The 18777-nt window shown below is 40.9% G+C and overlaps 1 protein-coding gene across 4 annotated transcripts in view; it reads right to left on the minus strand.

Annotated features, from left to right (window-relative positions):
- Positions 1-16076: 16076 nt before the first annotated feature.
- The window catches only part of Tcaf1 (TRPM8 channel-associated factor 1), a 47387-nt gene continuing 44686 nt past the window's right edge, over positions 16077-18777 (minus strand). For 2 of the 4 annotated variants that reach the window (NM_001399349.1, NM_001399348.1), the window contains 1 exon segment: positions 16077-18391. The gene's annotated coding sequence lies outside the window, so the exon portion shown is untranslated. 4 annotated transcript variants of the gene reach the window in all.

Below are 18777 nucleotides of genomic sequence, written 5' to 3' on the forward strand. Positions count from 1 at the left end.
CTGGCTGTTTCTGCTAGGTTGTGTCACTGCCGCTGATTTGTGTTTGCTCTCCCGAACTAATCGCTAGTATATTCATGAAGTGTTTGTGAGTGAATTGAGATGCTGTTACTGATTTCTGCAAACTGAACTGCTGATTTCCTGTCAATGCAAAAAACAATTTCTAAACAGGTCCACTTTCCCTGCATCCTAATAACCTCTTTTTTCCACGACCTCTGGTGAGTGGTGGGTTAGAAGGGAGATTAAAGCATTGAAGAACCATTATTAAAAGTAGATTTTTAAAATTCAAGCTTGCAGGGGCTTGCTTACAACTTCAGAGGTTTAGTGTGGTTGTCATGGAAGATTGCATGGTGGCACAGAGGTAGGCAGAATGTTGAAGAAATAGCTAAGAGTTCCACATCCAGATCCACAGACACAGGAAGAGGGAGCCACTGAGCTTGGCTTTGGCTTTTAAAGTTTCCTCCAACAAAGGCACACCTACTCCAAGAAGACCAGGCCTTCTAATCTTTCTCAAGTAGCTCAAGTATTTATATTCTTAAATATATATTTCCATGATGGCAATTCTTATTCATGACACACAGGTCGTAAGTCTTAGACTTTAACTTCTGAGCCACCTCTCCAGCTCCAAAAGAAAAAATAAAATGGCTTTCTGGGGGTCAAAGGGCAGAAACAAGCCTGTCGTTGCCAGTATATCTGCCATTCAAAATGACGTCCTTCCTGAGGAATGGAACTAAAATAGTAGAAACATCACGTAGGTCATTAACAATTAGGAAATGAGATAGTGAATAGCATGGAAGTGAGCTTAAGGGGCATCGCTCATGCAAAAATACGGACCCCAGAACCCCCGCTAGCTAGGCTTAAACAGAAACTATTGGGTGAAAGTTGAACTGCTCCTTCTTTGAATGTCCACTCTGAGGACACTCAGTCAGACAGATATGATACTAGGGTTGATAAATTTATAGGAAAATATTTAAGTAATGAAGCCTATAGTATCAGAGCTAAAATTTCTTCTAAGGGCCAAAATTTGGCTGCAAATTAAATGCAAGAGAGGAAAGGGGAGAAGTAGTTATTGATGTTCAAGGGATCAGAGAAGAACTTGGAGACAAAACAACAACAGCAGCAACAACAACAGCAGCAAAAAACCACACAATGCCCATGAGGGTCTAGTGGAGAATGCTAGAGTATGAAACAGTGATAGATCCAAAAGCAAAGATAGATGAATATGAAAAACTTCATTTGAGAATATGTCCGCCATCATGTGAACTTGTCAATAGGCCTTAAATGCAGGAAGTTCCATGGAGACTTTTGTGCTGGGTTTTGAGGGTCTTTCTCTGCTCTGTTAAGTTACGACTGTATTCTACATTCCGCAGTAGAGAACAGTAGCAGTTGTGGGGTGGAGCTGGACTGAGCCTAGGAGACAAGCATTGTATGCTTTAGAGAAAAAGCCCCTTGGAACCCAGAAGGTCATCTTTTTGCACTGTTGGACTTAGGCTTTGTTTTGATTTGAATATAAATATGCCCTGGTTATTCCTTCTTGGAATAAGAAAGCATTTAGCTTATGCTTAGACTTTATAGGAGTACGCAGTTAAAAGACTTTAAGAGAGACTTGGATATTTGAGAGAAGCTTTGAGTTTTGAAAGAGATGATGGATACTTTAAAAGACTGAACTTTGAGAGTGTTTGCTATTTTGAAGACTGTGGGAGTTTCTTACGTTGTTCATGTTTTATATTGTGATATTGATATTAATGTGAGATCTTGGAGATGAACAAGAAAGGAGTGGTTATGGTTTAGTAGTAATGTACTGTTGTGTCAAGATGACAAGGGGTCAATTGTACTGGTTAGAGTTTGCGTCAGCTTGACAAAAGACAAAGTTATCTGGGAAGAGGAACCTCAGTTGAAAAGATTCTATCTGCGTGCTTGTAAGGAACTCTGTAATACATTTTCTTAGTTAATAATGGATGTGCATGGACCTAGCCCATGATGGGTTGTTGCTACTTCTGGACATATGCTCCTGGGGTGTATAAGAAAGTATTCTGAACAAGCCACAGAGAATCATCCAGTAAGCAGTATTTCTCCATAACCCTGCTTCAGTTTCTGTCTCCAGGTAAATGCGTTGAGTTTCTGCCTTGGTTTTTCTCAGCGATAAACTGTAAGCTGTACGATGAAAGAAACCCTTAACTCTTCCCATTGCTTTTGGTCATGGTTATTTTATCATAGTAAAGAAATGTTATAAAGATATATATAATAAATAAGACTTAATTGTATACCATACAAGAGAAAATTTAAATGATTATTGTTATTCATGGTATATTAGTCCAGTTTTGTCAAATAGAATGTCTGTAGTGATTCCAGTTTATGAGGAAGCTAAAGGCAGGCATAGCTTCATACGCGTGCTTTCTAATTGTGGACTACCATTAATGGTCCCTGGTCTTCTTCAATTATTTTTAGCCATGAGTTTAAATTAATGTGGTCTTTTATAGTCTTTCCCATAATGTTCTTAAGAATGGGGGAAAGATTAGCTCTGATCTAATTTAGGAAAAGAGATGGTTGAAACCACCTCTTAGGTGCATTTAATGGTATGAGTCACTGGAGAGCTTCACTAAGCCACAGAGATGTTCCAAAACAGGTGTCTACAGAATAAATAATTTGCCAGCCATGAAAGTGCTGTTCTCAGATTTCCAAATGCAGGACATGCAAGTGCCAATTGGTCACAGCTGGTGTGTCCTAGGACCCTTGGCGCCAGGGCAGTTCTGCCCAAGGGCTTCTCCCAGGCAGTGACTGAATATAACAGAGATTGTAGGGCAGGCCTCAGCACTCCTAGAAGACAGGAGATGCTGATGATGGTAATTTTGGCTCAAGAACTCCACAGTGGCCTTGAAGAAAATTTCCAAGACCTGTATGCAAGGTCACACTTTGCTTTCTCCTTTCTTTCACATTACAGCCTCCATCCTACGCCCAGCCTCCTCTGCTTCCTTGTTCACATCATCTAACAGTCACATCCCCTTAGTAAATGTCTAATATGCGGATCATATCTTTGCTTCTTCCTTTTGATGGAGACAGGAGATCAAAAGCACTGTTATAATTAGAGCACCACACAGTCTATTTTTGTCAAGTGTATTTTTGAAGTTATCTTCTAATAGGAGCAAGGGGAAATTTATTAAGTTGAGCATATTTGGGGAGGACTCACTATTTCATATTTCACTCTCTGGCACATTTGTGATAACTTTTATTCAGATTATTTCCTGGTGTGTCGTCAAGGGCAAGCATTGACCTGCTTCATTGAAAACAATGAACCTGGACTTCTTTGCTTCTTTTGACAGGTAGTCAGTTCTAAGTTATATTTAGAAAAGCTTCTATATTCTCCTTCTGTAGATTTGTGAAATTAACTGGAATCTCCATTTTCTTCTCTGACTGTATTAGAGGTGTGTGAACATCTGTGGTGGCGGCCACTAGTATCCTAGGACAGAAGTACTTTAGAGTACATAACTGCTGTAGACATAGTGATGCTTATATCCCCCCTCTAGTAAGAAGCAAGGATTGTCTTGTATCTGTAAACTCAACCACCTCTAGGTCACATATTATTGTATTAAAGAGTTGAACTGTCTGGAACTTAGCACAATTAAATTAGTTAGTCTTGAACTAACTATGGATGTTTCTCAGAATCTGAAATATCAGATCCACTAGGCAAATGTACGATAGACAAATAATCTTAATCACATGACCAATGTGATATCTATAATTTCCTACACAGTTTCATACACAATCTTATGCATGCTGAAGATACTAAGATGCGAAAGTGGTTACGGTGTGGAATTTGTGACTCACTGATGGTCAACGTCCCCACAAGAAGGATTGGGAAAGTCTCTTAGCGATAGATAGCTTACCTAACCACGTTCAAATTTCTTGGTTCTAGACATCCATCGAAAAATAAAGGTTCTCTGCAAAACATCCTAATGAAGAGAATGAGTGAGCTAACCTCTCTGTGCACACAAAACCCAGCACCTTCACTGCTTTATTTTGCAAACATAAACAGTTATTGATTTATCTCCCCAACCTTTTTATGATACTAAAGCCAACCCTTCTCAAGGTCTCCCATTATATTGACGTTTCTGATTAGGGGTATCTTTAATTTTAACTGAAGCCAGTTTGACATTATTTTCGTCAGTAGGCTGAACGGTGGCTATGAAGTGAGACGCCTAGAATAGCAGAACTTGAGTTGCTTAATACACATATCTTTTGTCCACAGGAGCCCCAATAAGTAAGATTAAAATTTCATTGTTGAGCAAACTGACTCAATATTTTAAAGTCAATAATCTTCATATGAACTTTGTTCAGAATTCTACTTACCCTGAATGTATCAGATCACTGATAGTCACCCAGATATAGTATATTAAAGTATAGAGTTTTGTTTCCATTCATTATCCTTGAAAGAAGACAAAGAAACCATGAAAATGGACCCATTATGCTTCCTATGAGACAGTAATTTCAGAATGGAGAGACCAAAAGCTTATTGCATAATAGGATTTTATTTAGAAGTTTCACAGCAGCAACTCAAAAGTTGTAAATTTCCACTAGATCTATGCTTTGGTCAGTTATGCATTCTCATGGCAAGATACCTGAGATGATAAACTTGAAAGAAGGAAAGATATTTTTGGAAGTTTAAGACACTTCTACCCATGGTCCTTCTCCTGTTGCTTTTGGATGAGAGCATCATGGCAAGGGAAGTGTACTATATTGTACTTGTTCTATTCATGGCATTGGGGAAACAGAGAGGTAGGAGCCAAACTTTCAATACCTCTTTCAAGTCTATATTCCTAATGACTACATTTCTATTAGGTCATGCCTCTTAAAGTTTCAGCCACCTTTGGAGTCTAAGCCAGTGCACAGGAGTAGTTTTATGTTTGGAAGGGTAGGAGGCATGACAGTCAGTGAGTCTTGATAATGGTTATACAAGAAACTGTGAGCAAGACTTTCATCTGGTTGGGGCTGGAGGGATGGCTCAAGAGTAAAGAATGCTTGCTGCTCTCAAGGGGGAAGCAGCACTTATGTTGAGTGACTCACAAGTAGCTGTAGCTCATGGACCTGATGTCTCTTTTTGGCCTCCTTGGGCACCTGTATACATATGACATATACACACATTCATAGATACATACACATGCACATAGATAAAAATAAATAACAGGCCCGGCCCGCAGCAGCTCTCTGCTCCCAGACCCGGTGAGAGAGAGACCCAACCGCCTGGTCAGGTGGGCACTCCTGAGGCTGCAGAGCGGAAGAGACCACCAACACTGCTCACCCCTGCCCACATCCCTGGCCCAAGAGGAAACTGTATAAGGCCTCTGGGCTCCCGTGGGGGAGGGCCCAGGAGCGGCAGGACTTCTGCCCCTGAGACACCGCCGCCGGAACCTGAAAGAAACAGACCAGATAAACAGTTCTCTGCACCCAAATCCCGTGGGAGGGAGAGCTAAACCTTCAGAGAGGCAGACAAGCCTGGGAAACCAGAAGAGACTGCTCCCTGCACACACATCTCGGACACCAGAGGAAAAAGCCAAAGACCATCTGGAACCCTGGTGCACTGAAGCTCCCGGAAGGGGCGGCACAGGTCTTCCTGGTTGCTGCCGCTGCAGAGAGCCCCTGGGCAGCACCCCACGAGCGAACCTGAGCCTCGGGACCACAGGTAAGACCAAACTTTCTGCTGCAAGAAAGCTGCCTGGTGAGCTTGGGACATGGAAGCAGAATTTCTCTAGGAGGCACGGTCTGTGTTTACCGGAAGTCCCACACCCGCGGATCCCGGCCTGCAGCAGCTCTCTGCTCCCAGACCCGGTGAGAGAGAGACCCAACCGCCTGATCAGGTGGGCACTCCTGAGGCTGCAGAGCGGAAGAGACCACCAACACTGCTCACCCCTGCCCACATCCCTGGCCCAAGAGGAAACTGTATAAGGCCTCTGGGCTCCCGTGGGGGAGGGCCCAGGAGCGGCAGGACTTCTGCGCCTGAGACACCGCCGGAACCTGAAAGAAACAGACCGGATAAACAGTTCTCTGCACCCAAATCCCGTGGGAGGGAGAGCTAAACCTTCAGAGAGGCAGACAAGCCTGGGAAACCAGAAGAGACTGCTCCCTGCACACACATCTCGGACGCCAGAGGAAAAAGCCAAAGACCATCTGGAACCCTGGTGCACTGAAGCTCCCTGAAGGGGCGGCACAGGTCTTCCTGGTTGCTGCCGCTGCAGAGAGCCCCTGGGCAGCACCCCACGAGCGAACCTGAGCCTCGGGACCACAGGTAAGACCAAACTTTCTGCTGCAAGAAAGCTGCCTGGTGAGCTTGGGACACGGAAGCAGAATTTCTCTAGGAGGCACGGTCTGTGTTTACCGGAAGTCCCACACCCGCGGATCCCGGCCTGCAGCAGCTCTCTGCTCCCAGACCCGGTGAGAGAGAGACCCAACCGCCTGGTCAGGTGGGCACTCCTGAGGCTGCAGAGCGGAAGAGACCACCAACACTGCTCACCCCTGCCCACATCCCTGGCCCAAGAGGAAACTGTATAAGGCCTCTGGGCTCCCGTGGGGGAGGGCCCAGGAGCGGCAGGACTTCTGCGCCTGAGACACCGCCGGAACCTGAAAGAAACAGACCAGATAAACAGTTCTCTGCACCCAAATCCCGTGGGAGGGAGAGCTAAACCTTCAGAGAGGCAGACAAGCCTGGGAAACCAGAAGAGACTGCTCCCTGCACACACATCTCGGACGCCAGAGGAAAAAGCCAAAGACCATCTGGAACCCTGGTGCACTGAAGCTCCCTGAAGGGGCGGCACAGGTCTTCCTGGTTGCTGCCGCTGCAGAGAGCCCCTGGGCAGCACCCCACGAGCGAACCTGAGCCTCGGGACCACAGGTAAGACCAAATTTTCTGCTGCAAGAAAGCTGCCTGGTGAACTCAAGACACAGGCCCACAAGAACAGCTGAAGACCTGTAGAGAGGAAAAACTACACGCCGGAAAGCAGAACACACTGTCCCCATAACTGACTGAAAGAGAGGAAAACAGGTCTACAGCACTCCTGACACACAGGCTTATAGGTCAGTCTAGCCACTGTCAGAAATAGCAGAACAAAGTAACACTAGAGATAATCTGATGGCGAGAGGCAAGCGCAGGAACCCAAGCAATAGAAACCAAGACTGCATGCCATCATCGGAGCCCAATACTCCCGCCAAAACAAACATGGAATATCCAAACACACCAGAAAAGCAAGATCTAGTTTCAAAATCATATTTGATCATGATGCTGGAGGACTTCAAGAAAGACATGAACACACTTAGGGAAACACAGGAAATCATTAATAAACAAGTAGAGGCCTACAGAGAGGAATGGCAAAAATCCCTGAAAGAATTCCAGGAAAACACAATCAAACAGATGAAGGAATTAAAAATGGAAATAGAAGCAATCAAGAAAGAACACATGGAAACAACCCTGGATATAGAAAACCAAAAGAAGAGACAAGGAGCTGTAGATACAAGCTTCACCAACAGAATACAAGAGATGGAAGAGAGAATCTCAGGAGCGGAAGATTCCATAGAAATCATTGACTCAACTGTCAAAGATAATGTAAAGCGGAAAAAGCTACTGGTCCAAAACATACAGGAAATCCAGGACTCAATGAGAAGATCAAACCTAAGGATAATAGGTATAGAAGAGAGTGAAGACTCCCAGCTCAAAGGACCAGTAAATATCTTCAACAAAATCATAGAAGAAAACTTCCCTAACCTAAAAAAAGAGATACCCATAGGCATACAAGAAGCCTACAGAACTCCAAATAGATTGGACCAGAAAAGAAACACCTCCCGTCACATAATTGTCAAAACACCAAACGCACAAAATAAAGAAAGAATATTAAAAGCAGTAAGGGAAAAAGGTCAAGTAACATATAAAGGGAGACCTATCAGAATCACACCAGACTTCTCGCCAGAAACTATGAAGGCCAGAAGATCCTGGACTGATGTCATACAGACCCTAAGAGAACACAAATGCCAGCCCAGGTTACTGTATCCAGCAAAACTCTCAATTAACATTGATGGAGAAACCAAGATATTCCATGACAAAACCAAATTTACACAATATCTTTCTACAAATCCAGCACTACAAAGGATAATAAATGGTAAAGCCCAACATAAGGAGGCAAGCTATACCCTAGAAGAAGCAAGAAACTAATCGTCTTGGCAACAAAACAAAGAGAATGAAAGCACACAAACATAACCTCACATCCAAATATGAATATAAAGGGAAACAATAATCACTATTCCTTAATATCTCTCAATATCAATGGCCTCAACTCCCCAATAAAAAGACATAGATTAACAAACTGGATACGCAACGAGGACCCTGCATTCTGCTGCCTACAGGAAACACACCTCAGAGACAAAGACAGACACTACCTCAGAGTGAAAGGCTGGAAAACAACTTTCCAAGCAAATGGTCAGAAGAAGCAAGCTGGAGTAGCCATTCTAATATCAAATAAAATCAATTTCCAACTAAAAGTCATCAAAAAAGATAAGGAAGGACACTTCATATTCATCAAAGGAAAAATCCACCAAGATGAAGTCTCAATCCTAAATATCTATGCCCCAAATACAAGGGCACCTACATACGTAAAAGAAACCTTACTAAAGCTCAAAACACACATTGCACCTCACACAATAATAGTGGGAGATTTCAACACCCCACTCTCATCAATGGACAGATCATGGAAACAGAAATTAAACAGTGATGTCGACAGACTAAGAGAAGTCATGAGCCAAATGGACTTAACGGATATTTATGGAACATTCTATCCTAAAGCAAAAGGATATACCTTCTTCTCAGCTCCTCATGGTACTTTCTCCAAAATTGACCATATAATTGGTCAAAAAACGGGCCTCAACAGGTACAGAAAGATAGAGATAATCCCATGCGTGCTATCGGACCACCACGGCCTAAAACTGGTCTTCAATAACAATAAGGGAAGAATGCCCACATATACGTGGAAATTGAACAATGCTCTACTCAATGATAACCTGGTCAAGGAAGAAATAAAGAAAGAAATTAAAAACTTCTTAGAATTTAATGAAAATGAAGATACAACATACTCAAACTTATGGGACACAATGAAAGCTGTGCTAAGAGGAAAACTCATAGCGCTGAGTGCCTGCAGAAAGAAACAGGAAAGAGCATATGTCAGCAGCTTGACAGCCCACCTAAAAGCTCTAGAACAAAAAGAAGCAAATACACCCAGGAGGAGTAGAAGGCAGGAAATAATCAAACTCAGAGCTGAAATCAACCAAGTAGAAACAAAAAGGACCATAGAAAGAATCAACAGGACCAAAAGTTGGTTCTTTGAGAAAATCAACAAGATAGATAAACCCTTAGCCAGACTAACGAGAGGACACAGAGAGTGCGTCCAAATTAACAAAATCAGAAATGAAAAGGGAGACATAACTACAGATTCAGAGGAAATTCAAAAAATCATCAGATCTTACTATAAAAACCTATATTCAACAAAATTTGAAAATCTTCAGGAAATGGACAATTTCCTAGACAGATACCAGGTATCAAAGTTAAATCAGGAACAGATAAACCAGTTAAACAACCCCATAACTCCTAAGGAAATAGAAGCAGTCATTAAAGGTCTCCCAACCAAAAAGAGCCCAGGTCCAGATGGGTTTAGTGCAGAATTCTATCAAACCTTCATAGAAGACCTCATACCAATATTATCCAAACTATTCCACAAAATTGAAACAGATGGAGCCCTACCGAATTCCTTCTACGAATCTACAATTACTCTTATACCTAAACCACACAAAGACACAACAAAGAAAGAGAACTTCAGACCAATTTCCCTTATGAATATCGACGCAAAAATACTCAATAAAATTCTGGCAAACCGAATTCAAGAGCACATCAAAACAATCATCCACCATGATCAAGTAGGCTTCATCCCAGGCATGCAGGGATGGTTTAATATACGGAAAACCATCAACGTGATCCATTATATAAACAAACTGAAAGAACAGAACCACATGATCATTTCATTAGATGCTGAGAAAGCATTTGACAAAATTCAACACCCCTTCATGATAAAAGTCCTGGAAAGAATAGGAATTCAAGGCCCATACCTAAACATAGTAAAAGCCATATACAGCAAACCAGTTGCTAACATTAAACTAAATGGAGAGAAACTCGAAGCAATCCCACTAAAATCAGGGACTAGACAAGGCTGCCCACTCTCTCCCTACTTATTCAATATAGTTCTTGAAGTTCTAGCCAGAGCAATCAGACAACAAAAGGAGATCAAAGGGATACAGATCGGAAAAGAAGAGGTCAAAATATCACTATTTGCAGATGATATGATAGTATATTTAAGTGATCCCAAAAGTTCCACCAGAGAACTACTAAAGCTGATAAACAACTTCAGCAAAGTGGCTGGGTATAAAATTAACTCAAATAAATCAGTTGCCTTCCTCTATACAAAAGAGAAACAAGCCGAGAAAGAAATTAGGGAAACGACACCCTTCATAATAGACCCAAATAATATAAAGTACCTCGGTGTGACTTTAACCAAGCAAGTAAAAGATCTGTACAATAAGAACTTCAAGTCACTGAAGAAAGAAATTGAAGAAGACCTCAGAAGATGGAAAGATCTCCCATGCTCATGGATTGGCAGGATTAATATAGTAAAAATGGCCATTTTACCAAAAGCAATCTACAGATTCAATGCAATCCCCATCAAAATACCAATCCAATTCTTCAAAGAGTTAGACAGAACAATTTGCAAATTCATCTGGAATAACAAAAAACCCAGGATAGCTAAAGCTATCCTCAACAATAAAAGGACTTCAGGGGGAATCACTATCCCTGAACTCAAGCAGTATTACAGAGCAATAGTGATAAAAACTGCATGGTATTGGTACAGAGACAGACAGATAGACCAATGGAATAGAATTGAAGACCCAGAAATGAACCCACACACCTATGGTCACTTGATTTTTGACAAAGGAGCCAAAACCATCCAATGGAAAAAAGATAGCATTTTCAGCAAATGGTGCTGGTTCAACTGGAGGGCAACATGTAGAAGAATGCAGATCGATCCATGCTTATCACCCTGTACAAAGCTTAAGTCGAAGTGGATCAAGGACCTCCACATCAAACCAGACACACTCAAACTAATAGAAGAAAAACTAGGGAAGCATCTGGAACACATGGGCACTGGAAATAATTTCCTGAACAAAACACCAATGGCTTATGCTCTAAGATCAAGAATTGACAAATGGGATCTCATAAAACTGCAAAGCTTCTGTAAGGCAAAGGACACTGTGGTTAGGACAAAACGGCAACCAACAGATTGGGAAAAGATCTTTACCAACCCTACAACAGATAGAGGCCTTATATCCAAAATATACAAAGAACTCAAGAAGTTAGACCGCAGGGAAACAAATAACCCTATTAAAAAATGGGGTTCAGAGCTAAACAAAGAATTCACAGCTGAGGAATGCCGAATGGCTGAGAAACACCTAAAGAAATGTTCAACATCTTTAGTCATAAGGGAAATGCAAATCAAAACAACCCTGAGATTTCACCTCACACCAGTGCGATTGGCTAAGATCAAAAACTCAGGTGACAGCAGATGCTGGCGAGGTTGTGGAGAAAGAGGAACACTCCTCCATTGTTGGTGGGATTGCAGACTGGTAAAACCATTCTGGAAATCAGTCTGGAGGTTCCTCAGAAAATTGGACATTGAACTGCCTGAGGATCCAGCTATACCTCTCTTGGGCATATACCCAAAAGATGCCTCAACATATAAAAGAGACACGTGCTCCACTATGTTCATCGCAGCCTTATTTATAATAGCCAGAAAATGGAAAGAACCCAGATGCCCTTCAACAGAGGAATGGATACAGAAAATGTGGTACATCTACACAATGGAATACTACTCAGCTATCAAAAACAACGAGTTTATGAAATTCGTAGGCAAATGGTTGGAACTGGAAAATATCATCCTGAGTGAACTAACCCAATCACCGAAAGACATACATGGTATGCACTCATTGATAAGTGGCTATTAGCCCAAATGCTTGAATTACCCTAGATCCCTAGAACAAACGAAACTCAAGACGGATGATCAAAATGTGAATGCTTCACTCCTTCTTTAAATGAGGAAAAAGAATACCCTTGGCAGGGAAGGGAGAGGCAAAGATTAAAACAGAGACTGAAGGAACACCCATTCAGAGCCTGCCCCACATTTGGCCCATACATATACAGCCACCCAATTGGACTAGATGGATGAAGCAAAGAAGTGCAGACCGACAGGAGCCGGATGTAGATCGCTCCTGAGAGACACAGCCAGAATACAGCAAATACAGAGGCGAATGCCAGCAGCAAACCACTGAACTGAGAATAGGTCCCCTATTGAAGGAATCAGAGAAAGAACTGGAAGAGCTTGAAGGGGCTCGAGACCCCAAAAGTACAACAATGCCAAGCAACCAGAGCTTCCAGGGACTAAGCCACTACCTAAAGACTATACATGGACTGACCCTGGACTCTGACCCCATAGGTAGCAATGAATATCCTAGTAAGAGCACCAGTGGAAGGGGAAGCCCTGGGTCCTGCTAAGACTGAACCCCCAGTGAACTAGTCTATGGGGGGAGGGCGGCAATGGTGGGAGGGTTGGGAGGGGAACACCCATAAGGAAGGGGAGGGGGGAGGTGGATGTTTGCCCGGAAACCGGGAAAGGGAATAACACTCGAAATGTATATAAAAAATACTCAAGTTAATAAAAAAAAAACATATTAAAAAAAATATCTTACCAAAAAAAAAATAAATAACAGGAAAAAACAATTTACTTTTGGGAAGGGAGCTACTTAGGAACGACATTCCAAAATATATGTCTTGTTGTTTCTTTAATGTGCTTCGTAGCAGTTTATTTCCCTTCTTTAGAGTTAATTGCAGGGTTGGCTGCATCATTCTTTTTGAGAATCTGCTTAAATACCACTTTCAGAGGCTTCCCTAGACCATTCCATAAAACAGCAAGTGTGCCCATTCATGGGACTGCACTCAGAAATCTACTTTCCCAAATTTATTCACACTATTTTCTTTCGTACTACTTCATACATCACATCCAATATGCTTCTTCTTTTAAACGTTAAAATTGGAACATAGCCGTATGAGGGTCAGTGTACTAGTTAATTTTACCTAAACTGTACACAGCCTAGAGTCACCTGAGAAGGGAGTCTCACCTGAAGGATTGCCTGAGTCAGAGTGGCCTTTATTTGATACAAAGACCCTGCCCACTGTGGGTAGTACCATTCATTCCCTGGGTAGGTAGGCGATCCTGGTCTGTATAAGTAGGCTAGCTACGCATGTGCCAGTGAGGGAGCCAGCAATCAAAGTTCTTCCATGGGTTCTGCTTGAAGTTTTTGCTTGAGTTTCTATACTGACTTTCTCAATGATGGAGTAGAACTTAGAATTATAAGTCAAATAAATCCTTACCTATCTAAGCTATTTTGAGTAGAGTGTTTTATGAAAGCAACTGAAAAGAACTAAAATAATGAGGGATTTGTTTTATTTATATTTCTAGACCATGGAACAATTAGGTAAATGTACATAGATATTTATGAATAAATTTACTTGCTAGACTAAAATAGGGCACCCAAATGTTGGAGTAGCTATAACACAAAAGTTCCAAATTTGTGATGTTTGTATGGATGTTTATGAGACATATTTATGGATAATTTGAACATTCTGTTTCAGTGTGTATGGGTGGTTTGCCTAAATATAATTCTGCATACCAAATGTGGGCATGGTTCTCTGAAGAGGCTTGAAGAGGGTACCTTTGAACTAAAGATACAGTTGTGTGCTGCCAAGTGGGTGCTAGGAATCAAACTTTGGTCCTCTGGAAGGGTAGCAAGTACTTTTCACTTCTAAGATATTCCTCTAGAACCCCATGAAGTTGTTTTGATTTAACACAGGGAGGTAATTGTTCATGTGGTTTTATTTAATTTTTCAGTGAAAGTGAAAGTCAAATGAAGCCAAAAACTATTACTAGCATTGTTTCCTGTCACACACAGGCTGAAAATTTAATGAGGTAATTTGGGTACTGAAGAAATTTTTTCTATTCATATATATGTATATGTGTATGTGTATATGATATATATGTGCATATTCATGTATATGTGTATATAAACATATATATCCAAGTGAAAATAAATATTCAGGCTTATTTTGATTTTCAGTTCTTTCCACATGGTCCAATTATAGCAGTTTGCAAGTAAAGTTTATGAATATTTGTGAAATGGGTCACTGGCTGGAGGGTTCATGGACCCTAATAACATAGTTATCTCTCCCAAGGAAGTGCAGACTATTGCCCCAATTCACTTCCTGTTCTTCCAGGAAAGGGTCAGAAAATCTGTCCTTAGGAAGTGATGATGCTTCCAACCATCCGACAAGAGATCAGAAGACCTGACATCATTCTAGTTTCATTTTAGTTTACCAAACTCTTCTACCAATCAGACAGTCATTGCCCAGGGTATCTCTTGAGTACCTTATACTAATTTTATTTAAAATTTGTTCTTTGTACTTAGTCAAGAGGAATGTACATTGGAACCACTGTCTGAGGAGCAAAGGCTTCTCCTCTGTGAATGTCTCACGTGCTCAGGAACTTTTGTTGCATACTTAGCCAGACCATATTTTCCTACTGTAGATAATCAGGTACCTAACACACTATCAGACTAGGCCATTGTGAGGCCACAGTAAAATGAAAGAAATATAGGTTGTCTGAGCAACTCAAAAAATATTGACAGCCTTCTGTCTTATCTAACATGAATTGCTGAAACTTGTTCAAACAAGAAACACCTTTACATCCTTGTTAGTTAGTTTGCCTCTTTCCTGAGGGTTTTATTAGAATTCTGTCTGAAGAACTGCCAGTATTCCTGGGCAGCATCCAATCCACAGGAAAGTCTTGTCTCTTCCCACCCTCCCTTAAAGTATCCAAATCGAAGCTCCACGTCATATAGTAGCTTCCTTCTGGTATTTTTTGATGGAAATGCCCATAGTTCCCACTGTGTATATTTTCCCACACTACATAAATAATAAATCCAGCTTGTGCCACTCTCCATGTGTTACTGTGGTCTCTGGTAAAGGGCGTTGACAATGCCACCTGCAATCCCTCAGTGGTTTCTCCATTATCCCCTCATTAAATGACTCTTCTTATATTCTTGGTTGTGAGCCTAGCCTTTAGTGGCTGAGCCATCTCTCCAGCTCTAAATGCCTCTTCTTGTCTCAGTCCTGGATATCTAGCAGGCTTATGCCAAGTAGGGAGAGGGGAACTCAGATAAGAAATAATGTTATTGTAAGTATTTGTCTTTGGTTAGTTATGGTAATGAGCAAAAAGAAGAAATAGCTACTAAGAGAGTAGAAACTTAAAAAACTGGTAGCATGAATATTTCTATCAGATATTCTCCTTAAAGGCAGGGGGAAAATAGCTGAAAACTAGATCATAATGTACAGACAGTGGCAAAAGAAAAAAAAACATATCAAAGGCACTGAGAAATGGATAGGAATCTTCTTATATCAACTGGCCCCATGTAAGAGCAAGACTTGTTAAAGTTACTAAATGAATAGAACTGATCATCTTAAAGTCTTATTTGGATCTTCATTAGTGTTTCATACACTAATGTCTTGCGAAAGAACAGAAGTTAACAATTGAATACCAATGCCCTTTTGAAGATTCCTTCATTCCAAAACTATTGCAAGCTTGCTAGACAGGAAGCTCAATCACAAGACATGGCAAGAAGAGCAGGCTTTGTTTTTGTTGTTGGTTTTTGTTTTGTGTGTTTGTTTGTTGATTGGTTTTTATTTTGTTTTGTCCTTGTAGAATATCCATAGAAATAAGATAAGGTGAAATGTGCTCGAACCTTGGCAGACAGAGTGACTAGAACTGTAGAGTCATGGAGGGCTTGTGATTACTTAGCCTAGTATATCAGATGAAACTCAGTACTTGCTGGTCTTGTCAGCTGGTCTATGGGTTTGGTTCAACCACATCTTACTCAATGTGAAGCCTTTGAAGGATGTTTTATTTGAGTTTATTAAAAACTTTCCCAAATAATACATGCACAAGGTAAAAAAATTTAAATAGTACAGAGGAACTTGAAATAAAAATGGTTTCCCACCCACCCTCTTTCTCTAGTCTCATTTCCTAGATGCTTTTAATAATATCTATTTTTGGATCTTCTGGTGGCTAACTTCCTACTTTTAAACAACATGTTTGAACAATAATTTCTTGACTTATTAACTTTAGACAATTTTTAATCTTTCACCATTACAAAAGATAAGGATATAACATACACCACCTTCACCTTTCCCCTGCCTACCCTTGTCCAAATGCTTGGTAGATATTCTTTTGAGGGTCTGATTTATAGCATGGACCAGCAAACTAACCATGCAACTGTGTTCCATTATCTGAAGGCAGCATCTTTTCATCCCCACTTTGAATATTTAAGTAGCCCCATTTTTCTTCTACTTCTCTTCTCTCAACTAATTCAGCCTTCATTTTCTGCATCATCTGGTCAACATCCCTTTCCAGCTCTATTCTGGGTGTAACATTAAATCTTTTAGGCTTTGTTAATAAGCTAATCAAAACTTTGACCATCCATAAGTGGCATCTATATTACTTGGAATATTAAAATACCTTTATCAAGCCAAGTGGAAGAAATTTATTTTCTCTACACTCCCAATGCCATGATGCCCGTATAAGGGAAAGGAAACATACCTACCACCAGTGCCCAGTCAAGTCTTTTCTCATACTTCATGAGAGTTTGACATCCTATCCCATTCTATTCATGGTTCAGCCACAATTTCTTGACATTTGTTTAATATTTGTGATTAAAGGCTCTATGCCTTCCATTATCTCCAAATGTCCTATTTTCTCAGGGCTACTCTGGCACATTCTTCACAAAGCTCAGAGTAGTGCTCTCTTCTTTCCTCTTATTCTTTGGACTTACACACACACACACACACACACACACACACACACACACACACACATGTATACACACACACATGTATACACACACACACATATATTTTCTTTTAAATGGAAAACTTCTGTAATAAGGGTACAAAGGAAGGAGGGAGAGTTTCTAAAGACTCACTTGCCCAAAAACGTTTTTCTTTTTGCATTACTCTTGACATTCTGTACTATATGGAGTTCTGGGAACAAAAGTTTTCAAAAGTCAATCATTGGTTCCTTGACTTCTAGCATTCAGCACTGCTACTGAAGTTGCCAGACTATTCTAAGATTTACTTCAGTTGGTTTTCCTTCCCTGGGCACTTCCAACATGTTCCTTCTAACCCTATTGTTCCAATTTTATTTAGGACTGTGCCTAGATGTGGTCAGTACTGGTCCCCTCAAACTGGTGCTCGTCAACTGTTTCTTATTGTTTTATTGTCCACATTCTCTCTGTCCCGTCTTCTGGAAACTCCCAACAGTTAAACAGTGGTTGTCTGTTCCCCTTTCCTTCTTTCCTATTGTTTGTTGTTGCGCCTCTGGGAGGATTCTTTCTATTTTGTTTTCCAGCCTATCTGCTGAATATTTATGTCAGTCTAGTTTTGCTCTTAAAATGTTCAGGATTTTCTCTTAGTATATATTTTTAACAAATGCATCTCAAGTCTCTCTGGAGAGAGGGTCAGAATCTTACAGATTTTTTTCTGTATAAATTGTATTTCTTTTAGTTTATATTTTTTCAACCCTTTTATGTCTAAGTGTTTATTTCCCATATGCTTCTTCCTTGGTCCCTTCTATGTATGAATATTTGTATCAGAAAATCCACATTGAGAACCTCTGTTAACTATCGTCTGTTAAATGACTCCTGTTTGTCCAGCAAATCTCTGCTATGCCTAGAAGCTTTAGGCATGTGAGTAAGAGTCCCAACTCTGAGAAGAAAATTACCTGACAGGCTAGTGGGGCACATTTTTCCATGAAAAGAGTATCATTTGGAGCACTAATTCTTTACCTCTCCTCAGGTGGTTTATTTGATTTCTTTATTCAAACAACAATAACAATAACAGTTTCACTAGTATCAATGGTAGGTTTTCTGTGTTCTATGTACAAGAGTTAGGGCTGAGTAGAACGGGGGTTAATTTACAACTGGTACAATTATTTAGTAGCTAGAAGTGCTCAAGTCTCTTTGGGGTTCCAGTGTTCGGATCAGTGTATTCTGTCTGAAATGGGCGGCCATGTTTCCCACTCATTATTTCTCTTCATTTACTTTCTCTCTTCCAGAAATTTGTTGAGATCTTCTCCAACCAAATGCTTTTAGTTTCCTTTGCTGAGAGGTCTCAGTTTTCCTGGACTGTATTCTTGGACTTCAGTTTCAGTGAGGCCTGGGAAAGGAGGGAAGGCAAACTTACATGTTTAGTCCATCATCTCAAATCTGGAGTTTGACAGGGGAAGAGCAGAGGTAACTTTATTGAAAAGATCCCAGGCTTGATTGCTGAAAGTAGATGAAAGGGGTGGGAGTGGGAATAGAGAAAGCTTACTCTAAGAGATTGAGGATAAGTCTCTGAGGAAACGAAGCATCTAGGAATTTGGGAAGTCAGGGACTTCACTGATGAGCCACATTATTCAAAATCTAATAAACCCCAAATTCCCTTCCTGGTAGTCAGGGAAGAATGATGATCTCAGGAACCAGAGCCTAGAAGAGTTGCCTGATGCTAATGGTTCACTCTCTTTTCTACTGGGAAGCATTTTTGGAGCCTGATTTAAGTTC

Source organism: Rattus norvegicus, chromosome 4 (genome assembly GCF_021556685.1).
Source record: "Rattus norvegicus strain SHRSP/BbbUtx chromosome 4, alternate assembly SHRSP_T2T, whole genome shotgun sequence".
Taxonomy (NCBI): Eukaryota; Metazoa; Chordata; class Mammalia; order Rodentia; family Muridae; genus Rattus; species Rattus norvegicus.